Raw genomic sequence first — 10093 nt, 5'->3', positions numbered from 1 at the left:
AGGAGAGCATTATGTATGGACTGCAAATACTCTCAGATAACTTTCACCTTTAAGTTACAATTTATATACCCCACCTCGAAATTTATAATCCCATTAAGAAGTAATAGACCACATCAACTATTTTATATCCACGAGAATTTCAGAAGTCAAACCTTTGCTGGATATAGTACATAAACAGACAAAAAGTGCTTTTCACATGCTCCACCTTTACAACGAACCAGATTTACCACATAGCTACTATAGGAGGTCTCTGAACCTACAGGACTGAGACAGAATCCCTTTAGCATATTTCACTTTCAGATTTTTCCTACTGTTTAGCTTTCAGAAAGCAAAACTAGCACAATCCAGAGTTTTCCCAGTCAATGATAAAGAAGTTTTAATATGCTACTCATCCCCTTCAACAGCATTTCCATTCTCAAAGCACTGGAGATCTTCCAAGGGTAGTAACAGTAACTATCTTCAGAAAAGTAATTTCTCTATAACTACTCTCTAAGTCAATGGTGGAATTGCAGGAAAGCTTTGACACACTACTTATCGCTCTTGCAACACAGTCTGCACCACCAATACGCTTTCAAACTTATTTGGAAGGCTCAAAACAAATCAGTTCTCTCAAGCAAGGGAAGATTTGGGTGTTGTCATGAAAGTTTTTACAGCTAGTGAAAAACACCAGCAACCCACTGCTGCAGGAAATGCAGAGAAAATGGCACCACATGCAGTACTAAATAGGGCATAATGGAAATAAAGGCACAAGTTGGGTTGTAATAGCAGGTTATGAGATTTAATTATATATCACTAAAATGAAACTTTTGAAGAGAAGGATTACATTTATGGTTATAGCTCTAGAAACCAAAAAAGAAATAGAATTAAGACACTTATCAAAGCACAGTATCCAAAGGAATCCTGACCCAAAGGCGATTTTCTTAATTTCTACTATTAAATATATTATCTATTTTTCTAAAACAATGAAAATACAAATATTCCACAGTCTCCATTGCTCAAAATACTTAATTAGAATAGGCTTTGAAGTGAAATCTAATTCAATGGGAGATATTCCAAAACACTCATATGTTGAAAAGACATTATACCTACTCTGTAACATTGTACAGCTAATAAAGGTGATTTATTTCTGTAGTTTATTAAACCTTAAGCATTTTATTTAATACCTTATATAAAAAATTAATAACATCGTGGTTATTTTCTTATTTATGATACCTATCTGCTACCGTATGTTTATTATAAAACATATTTCTATTTTATTAAATTCATTACTATCACTATATTCAAATTCTTATTATTTATGAAACAAAAGTAATTATAAAATTGTGAAGGATAAACATATAATAGAATAAATTGCCACAACACATTTGGAAGGAAATAGTGAGAAAAATGTTATCAAATGCAGTGTATGGCATGGATGGACAAAGGAATCCAGATCTGATGGAGGAGAATTGTATATCTGGGGCCACATACCCAGCTGGGGTAAACTGGCAGACCTATACTGAAGGAATGGACCCAGCACAGACTGCATTTCCCCACAGGTTGTGCAAGGTGGGCATCAAATTAAATTGGGTAGACTTGGTGTCAGGCGAATCAAATAAATTAACACCGGATTCAAGAAGGATGAGTAATGTAAAAGTAAAGAGGAAGAAGGAAATTGAAGTTGGAGAGGAGGATGAAGAGAGAAATCACCTAGGAAGAATAAATAAGAGCTGAGTAACAAATAATTAAAAAAAAAAAAAAAAGTCATGGGAAGCATGAGGACAAACATACAGGAGAGCAATATAGTCACAGCCCTTGAGATGGGGAATGCCATCCAGCATTCACTGAACTCAGCTGAATTTGGAGAAATTGTTCAGCATCTAAAAGGACTATTTAGCATTTTCAAATGTAATATAAATGTCAAAGACATGGAAAGAGTAACTAGAGAGAAACCTGGAGAGACTGCATCAAAGAGATTAAATAATAAAGCAGCAAATAAAGTATAGTGGGAAAGAACAGAGAAAGAGAAAACAGGTGGAAGAGAAACTAAATTATAGCTAACAAAATAATAACCAGAAAACACCAAGGGTGGCGAAGGGATGGGATAGACTGTGAGTGTGTATATATATATATATCTACACATAAATACATATAATTTTGTGGTGAAAGGTGAAAAAAGACATTTGGAATGTAGGGAGAGGAGCTACACAAAATAGGAGAGAAAACCAGCATGAAGCAAAATGCTGGTGAGGGAAAAAAGGAAACGTATAAAATGGGTGGAGGCCTGGAGGAAAGCCCAATTGTCAGAGCTGCAACAGAAAAGGAGGAGAATGGAAATTATAAGAAAATTTAGCACAATAAAGAAGCAAAATTGGATACAGAAGCATGGGATAGATCAGTGGAAACATGCATTTACTTCAGAGATGAAGCTGTGCTGCATAGTTTTGTCACTCTGAAAATATTTTTTAGGGAAAATCATTTTTCCTCTGTAAAGCCAAGTGGGGAACAGCTTGGCACAGGAAAAGAAGTGGGGTGGCACTGTCTAATGGGCTCTTCATCCACACATTTAACAGGGAAAACCATTTTCTGACCATCAACTCCTTGCCAGCCATCTCTCTCTCCTTGCCAGTCTGACCCATATTTTTTAATCCATAGCAATAAATTCAGTCCCGAACAAAGCTCACAGGTATGTGCATCAACATGTTGTAGCGTGGTTTGTTTGATCAAAAGGCAGCATCTCTGATCCATCAGCCAAACAAGTGCTCTCCACTGAAGTAAGCAACTCAATCTTTTGCACTGCAGCTAGTTCCCCGGTCAGCACACACAACACTGGGCCACTGGAGACTGGGACAAGGTGATTCTCAGCTGGTGTGTCACTGGAGCTCGAGTGCCACACGCAAGGGTCATTGGGCACAGAGAGAAGCTCAGCTGTGGCCACCTCCTGTAGAGCTCTGCTGTGCTGACGCAACCACAGTCCCTCAGCCCACCTAACCCTCTTCCTAAATACATCGGCTGAGTGGCCCCTGGGCTCCTCCGACTGCCCAAAGCTCTGGTGGACACTAGGGTGCTCATGCCAATGTCAGAGTCGTGGTGAAGCGGCTGTGGCTGGCACAAAGTGGTCCATGGCTTCTTCCTGCACCCACCACCCTCACATCCTCCTCCTGCCCACACCCTGCCGCTCATGGTCAGCAAAGCCCCGTCAAATGGCTGAATCGAAGAGCAAAAGAAAAATCACACTTTTCTCAAGGCAGGGATCAAGCAAAGGGACACAATCCAGGTCGGACTCAGAAACCAGCGCTCCCAGTTCTCCCATGGTGTCCACCTCCTGCTGTGTTTGTGGAGGAACCCTCCCCAGTCCCTGCTCCAAGTCTCATGAGCAGCTCAGGCTAATTCCATGGTCCCAGCTGATGCCTCAGGAGGGCTTGCTACGAGGACTCACTAATGTGTTTTGATAATCTGGAAACCAAGTAATTAATTACATATTATTAGTATTTATTCTCAAACTAGGATGGAAACTATTTTGTCATGATTGATGTACAATAATCTGAAGCTGCCAGTGTCACATATGATGTCACCTTCTTGGCAAAAGGGAGATTTTGAAAGTAGACTCGATATGACAATTTTTATTTTAATAATTCATCACAGTTTTCTTCACAGTTAAGAGTGCCTTTTCTGATTGATCACATTGTTAGAGTAACTAAAACAGTACAAAATAAGTGGGATGAATAAATGTGATTTTCTAACGAAAATCAGCATTGAAGGAAGAGTATTTTTTGTGACTGTGTTTCTGCATAAAGCAAGGCTGTTTATAGCAGTACAGATGGCTTGTGATTTGACCTTAAGTTTCTGGCTGGATTGTACTCTGTATCAATGAGAATTATAATTTTAATACCAGTCCTGTATTTAATTCCAAAACTGTTGGAGTTGTGTATTTGTTTACATATTTTGCTCCAAGATACAATCTCAACAACAGTAAATAAACAGTGTCATGAAATCACTCTTTATTTATCAGTACTAACAGAATTAATTTGGACTGAACTGATTTTCCAAAAAGGTTTTTAAGGGTTTTGTGGGTTGGTTTTATTTTGTTTTCTGTTGGGTTTTTTTGCAAGTATTTTAACTTTATTACCGTGTTGCTGAAAATGCTGGCTTTGCACTGAATACTGCTCTCTCTTGTTGTGTCCTTCTGTGTAATAGACTATTAGTTAGCAAATACACTTTTAAAGTAAGGGTTCCAAGTACTTATGTTTGCTTATAATCTTACCTTTTGGAGACATTTATGGGGTAAGCCATCCTGTGGAAATTTTCCTTTCTCCGGTAAAATACACCGGTTCAACAGTTTTACTCCACTATTTTGTTCTGCTATTTTTATAGGCTGATTATTGCACATAGATACAGAAAGACCTGCTTAAGCTGTAATGACATTACCGGTACAAGGACAATTGGGTATGAAAGCTGGAAATAAGCTTAGGTTTGAAATTTTAACCATTGGAGAACTGAGGTTCTGCTTTAGCTTTGCAATATATGTGGGGGAGGAGAGGGGAAGCAAAAAGACAGGTACAAACTGAGAGAAAAGTTTGACAAACAGAAGAGATGCCTTGGAGGAGGAGGAGGCATGATTTTACGTGATGAATGGAATGGGGTTTTTCCACGGTAGTAGTTTACAATTTAAAGCACGGCATGTGAAAAGAACAAGACTCTTCTGAGTATGAGCTTGGAGGCTCTGTCTTCAAGCCCTTTGATCTTTGATCTCTGCACCCAAATGAGGACTTGGGGATGAGCTTGAAATGGACATTTTAAAGGCACTCAAAGACTTGTGAAAAGGAAGGGGAAACAGAGAAGATTCAGGGCAGACATAAAATGGAAAACACCTGGAAAAGCAGCAAAAAGTACTTTATAAAAAGGTGCCTTGTTAGTGATAAACCTACTGTTAATCAGTGTCCACTTTGCACTTTGTGTTAGGTGAGAAAGGGAGTCTCTATAGATCTCCAATCCAAAAGAGCAAAACGACTAGGCTTTTTGCAAATTAGCTGTGGCAAGAAGCTGAGAGGAAGCTTCTCAGATACCTCTCAAAGCTAGAAAAAAATTTCAGAAGTAAGCAACTAATAGGATTCTCTTCTACTCTTGGTTATAACCAACCATTAAATGGTGAGAATGAATTAGCAATTTCAGTAAGACTAAACAGTAACAGGAAAGGAAAACACAAAGATGGGAATTTAAGGAAGCACATTTCAGTACCTTCATAGTGTATGTCATTTTTTCCCTGGAAATTAACGTACAAAAAAGAGGAGTTCAAAAGACCCGACCATTTCTTATAGGCTCTTAGCCAAGGATGTCAAATATTGCAATGAGGAATAAGAATGAAAATGTACCAAGATCTCTCTAGGCAGATTAAAAGTTCTCTAGTACCCTCAAAATACAAGGAAGCATTTGAATAAGGCCCAAATTACTACCAGTATTAATAGCTTAAGGATATAAACCCACTTCACAGAACAAAATGTTTCTCACTCTTGTTAGTTATGTTGAAGATTATCAGAAGATACAACAAATATTGGCTGAAATATGAAACAGAGACTACTCATTCACGGATATTAGGAAAAAATTCTTCACGGAAAGGGTTGTCAGGCGTTGGAATGAGCTGCCCAGGGAAGTGGTGAAGTCACCATCCCTGGAGGTGTTTAAAAGGCGTTTAGACGAGGTTTTTAGGGACATGGTTTAGTGATAGAGTTAGGTCATGGTTGGATTCGATGATCCTGAGGTTCTCTTCCAACCAAAATGATTCTGTGATTCTATGATCATTCTCTCCTGTGCTGCTTCTACTATAGGTCTGAAGAAGAGTTTTTCAGAAATCACACCTCCTCATCCTTCTTACATACACTGTATCAGTCAGACTTCCAAGATTAAAGGAAAAATAATTTATCACATAAAAAACTCCCTGTTTTAAAAAAGGCCATTAAGATTCATATTCAAATGCAGGTACCACCACTTTGAAAACTATCTAGTGATTTCTTAAATCTACTTGAGCAGACAGGGTGGAGTCATTGACACTTGAGAAAACTAGGCAAATGTGTTACCCAAACACTGCTGACCATAAACCATGTACTTGTACTGAACTCCTTTTGATGAAGCACAGCAACTATACTTGATCAGCAAAAATTCAAGTGTAGGCATGTAGACAGCATAAACATTTGGCACAGCTGGTCTAGAAAGGAAAAATCCACCATTTCCACTCATCTGAAATTCAGTTGTCTCCCATGTAGCACAAAGAATAAGAAGACAGTAGCTAAAACAGTACATGTAAGTACTTACTGAACTTTTCTCCAGCTTGAGAAATGAGTCAATTCGTGTTCCCAAACAACTAACTAGCTCGCTTTTTTTTTTTTCCAATCTATTCTCGGTGCAGTATTTCTTTGCAAGTGCATAAGTGAAAGTCATAATTCACAAACTACAGAAATAAGCATTTGGACTTCACTGAGGCTGGTGATGTTCTGGAACAGTGGTGCTCTGATTGAAAAACTAGCACTGAATATTTTAAACTACTTCTTGAGAAGTCTCATTGAACCTAATCAGACCACTTCCATAAGTAAACTCAGCGAATAAGAGATTTTCAATTTGTACCCAGTGAACTAGTTGGCCAAGGTTCAATCTCATTTTTAGATTGTCTGAATAGGAGTCTCAAAAGATAAAACGCAGAAAATGTTAGTGCAACTAACAGTACTGAAGCAGGCTCCCCAGGGAGGTGTCACGGCCCCAATCCTGACTGTTCAAGAAAAGACTGGACAATGTCCCCAGACACATGGTGTGAACTGTGGAGTTGTCCTGTGCAGGGACAGGAGTTGGACTCAATGATCCTTGTGGGTCCCTTCCAACTCAGGACATTCTATAAAAGACAGAAAAGTTTCCACAAATGTTTGTAAAGTGAAACTTTGCTTTTATATAAATCACAAATCCACCAGACTGATCCCTGTCACACTGTGCTCTCTCAGATATGCCCATTATATGCAATCAGTTTAAGGAATTGTACATGTGAAAAGGACTTGTTTCTCAACCGTACCTGTGTATGTTTCTCCCTCATGAACCACATTATATGCAATAATATGAACATCAACTGTGAGCCTGATTCAGAGGTCCTAACTGTCCACAGTCTTACTGAGTTAGGTAGGAGCTGCAAGTTCTCAGTAGCTTTGAGAATTAGACAGATATATTCCCACAGGCAGTCATGAAAATACCATTATGTTACAGATTAAGTATTCATGATACTAAATGTATTTCCATCACTTAAGGACTGAAGAACTGGAGATTTTGCAGACTACTGCACAAAACTTGCTGTTATATTTCTAAGTGGCGGAACTGGAGCACAAAGTATTGAAGACGGGGAAAGTTAGAAACATGCATGTATTTTCCTCATAGGAAGCTAAGAAATACTGAAAGTATCTGTCATATCAATTACAGTTAATGCCAGGCAGCTATTATTACCAAGAACCATGCTTCAGAACATATAAAGCTTGATAAATTCCTTGTTTTCTTATACTCAGTAGGCAATTCCTTTAAATTAAACTATTTTGCCAGGCAGAGTCAGTATGTACAACTACAAACATCCTCACACAAAGCATTGTAAATACAATTTGTGGCAGCACTAATACAATAGGTACCATTAAAGCAGATAATTATTTTGTGAAAAAATAGAAGTCTGCCTAAGATTTTGCCACTTATTCTTTTCTTAAAGAGACATCAAGCCCTTCCCTCTTTCCCTTTTCTCATAGCCAAAGCTGGGACTCCATGAGCTCTGGTGAAACTGCTAAAATAAGAAATCATTGTGGGTATGCTTTTCCCATTTGTGACACTAGTTATTAACAGAATGCTATCGTAATATTACAGCATTACTGTGTTAGCGAATATACCTCATTTGCTTTTGTTAAGCACCTTCAGACTGCCAAATACCCAGCACTATAGGAGTACAACATGTAATCGTGACATAGTAACATTAGACAAAGTCAGCCTCCTGCTCTGAAATCCAGTTCTGTGGTTGAATGTCAACAAGACACAACATTACACAAAGTGCCCACAGCCAGCAGGAGCCTGAGTAACTGCAGGTTACAGGGCAAACAGCCCAGATTAGAACCAGTCCTGTACAAACAAACATGAGATGAAGGACTGTAGTGTAGCAGAACAAAATTACTTTTGAGGCAAGGTCCTGTGGTGAGATTAATTATAACATATGCAAAAACATAGAATTTGTTAATACCTAATAAATCACTAATGGAAGTAAGCAGGGAAATCACTGCTATTTTGAATTAGTGTTTTAAACTGTGGCTGAAATACAGAGTATCTCATTAAACAAAATCGTTATTGAATGAGTCAATGAATCATGTAATAAAAATGTTTGTTTCCTTGCATGTTGAATGCTCAGCAAAGAGGTGTTCAGATAAGCTCTCACACACAGTAAGCAAAGTCTCCATCTGCCCATCAACCGATGACATCCTCCCACTGCATCTCCCTCACGACAGTATTGCACACACTGCAGTGTAGCACTCTATCAGGTGTGGGTATGATTCTTTATTAAAAACGAAACCCAAAACCAAACATACCATAAACCTTAGAGTTATTAGCCTGCTGATATAACTTACCATTTCAGGTCCTCTTTCTCAGTCTCCATTACCATCTTCTCCATGCCTTTTCTCTCCCATAACATAATGGTGCTGAAGCGTGTCCATGTGAAGTGTTGCACTAAAGTCTGCATTTCAGAACTAGTTCTTGCAAAGGTAAGGGGTTTACCTCTCTTTTACAGCCCTTCAAAGCTTTTACAGTTTGGAAGACCAAGGAAAGGTTTCCAGTCTTTCTTCAAGACAGTCTGTGGAGAAGAGAGATCTCCAGTCTTTAAACCATAATAACCCCTTATTTACTTAAAGATACATGAAGGAAATTTCATGGTTGATTTGATCAGCATCTTGTCGCTATTGCCCTGCTCTGCAGAAGCTGTCTGTGGGCTACCTGGAGAATTTCTAAAATAAACTTACAACACTGCCTCTACAATCGTGAGCATCCTTTTTTCTACCTGTGTCTTTAAGAGCAATATATGAATATGCTTTTCTTCATACATACATCTTCACACCATTCTCTACAAATACAAGCACAAGATATAAACTTCGTCCTGCTTCCAGATCTTCACATATAGGTCTTCTCCAAAGCATTACCCTTGGACTGACAACAAATACAGCCATTGGCAAAACAGCCTGTGTAAACACCCAGGTACCCTCTCATCCCAAATTAGAAAGAGATGTCAGGGAGACATTAGGCATCCAGCTCTAAGCACAGCCACTTGCACTGGGTTCAAAGACTGGCTTGCTTCTCCTCCCACATGTCATGCAAAGCTGGTGGATTGCGATGAACTTCTACCAGTGCTGCTGAGCTTCCACATTTGTGTGCTGCTACCGATGTGGAACTGTAGTCTCAGCTGATGTTGCTGGTGACGCTGTTCGGCCACCATTTTGGGGATATTTGCATCTTTCCCTCTGCATAAAAGGATCCTGAGAATATCTTATAAAAAGCAAGAATGGGCAGAACTCTTATCCTGTATGATATTCTTAAGAAAATTAATGAAGAACAGTTATTTTTACTTTTTTTTTCTTTATATATATATAGAGATACATACATAAAAGAGAAATCTATTATCTTTTTTATTTGCTGGAGCTTCCTTGTATTGCAGTCACAATTTGCTGTTAACAATAGAAAAATGAAGTCAGCTATAGTTTTTTGGTTCTCTTTCAAATGCAAAGAACAAAAAATTTACAATGCTGTTCTGGAATCAGTCCTAAATATACATTCTTGGACTTGTTTTAAAAGAATTCCTTATTCCAAAAATAACTCCATATTCCAAACTTTTTTATTCAGTATGCGCTGCCCATATTAAAAGCTTAAACAGTTTTTAAAAGCTTGGGATCTGCATATATCCTTTGTTTCAGAGAGGTATTGTGCAGCTTTCATTGTCTCTGTAACAAATAAGTTGATTTAAAAAAAAAATTGCCATGGCAAAGTCTTATAATGTGATTCATGGCATAATGATTTTAAAATCAAATTCAGATCCGATGTAAGTAGATGAACTACTAAATTTTTT

This window comes from Columba livia, chromosome 2, assembly GCF_036013475.1.
Source record: "Columba livia isolate bColLiv1 breed racing homer chromosome 2, bColLiv1.pat.W.v2, whole genome shotgun sequence".
In the NCBI taxonomy this organism is placed as follows: domain Eukaryota; kingdom Metazoa; phylum Chordata; class Aves; order Columbiformes; family Columbidae; genus Columba; species Columba livia.
This window is presented reverse-complemented; position numbering follows the sequence as displayed.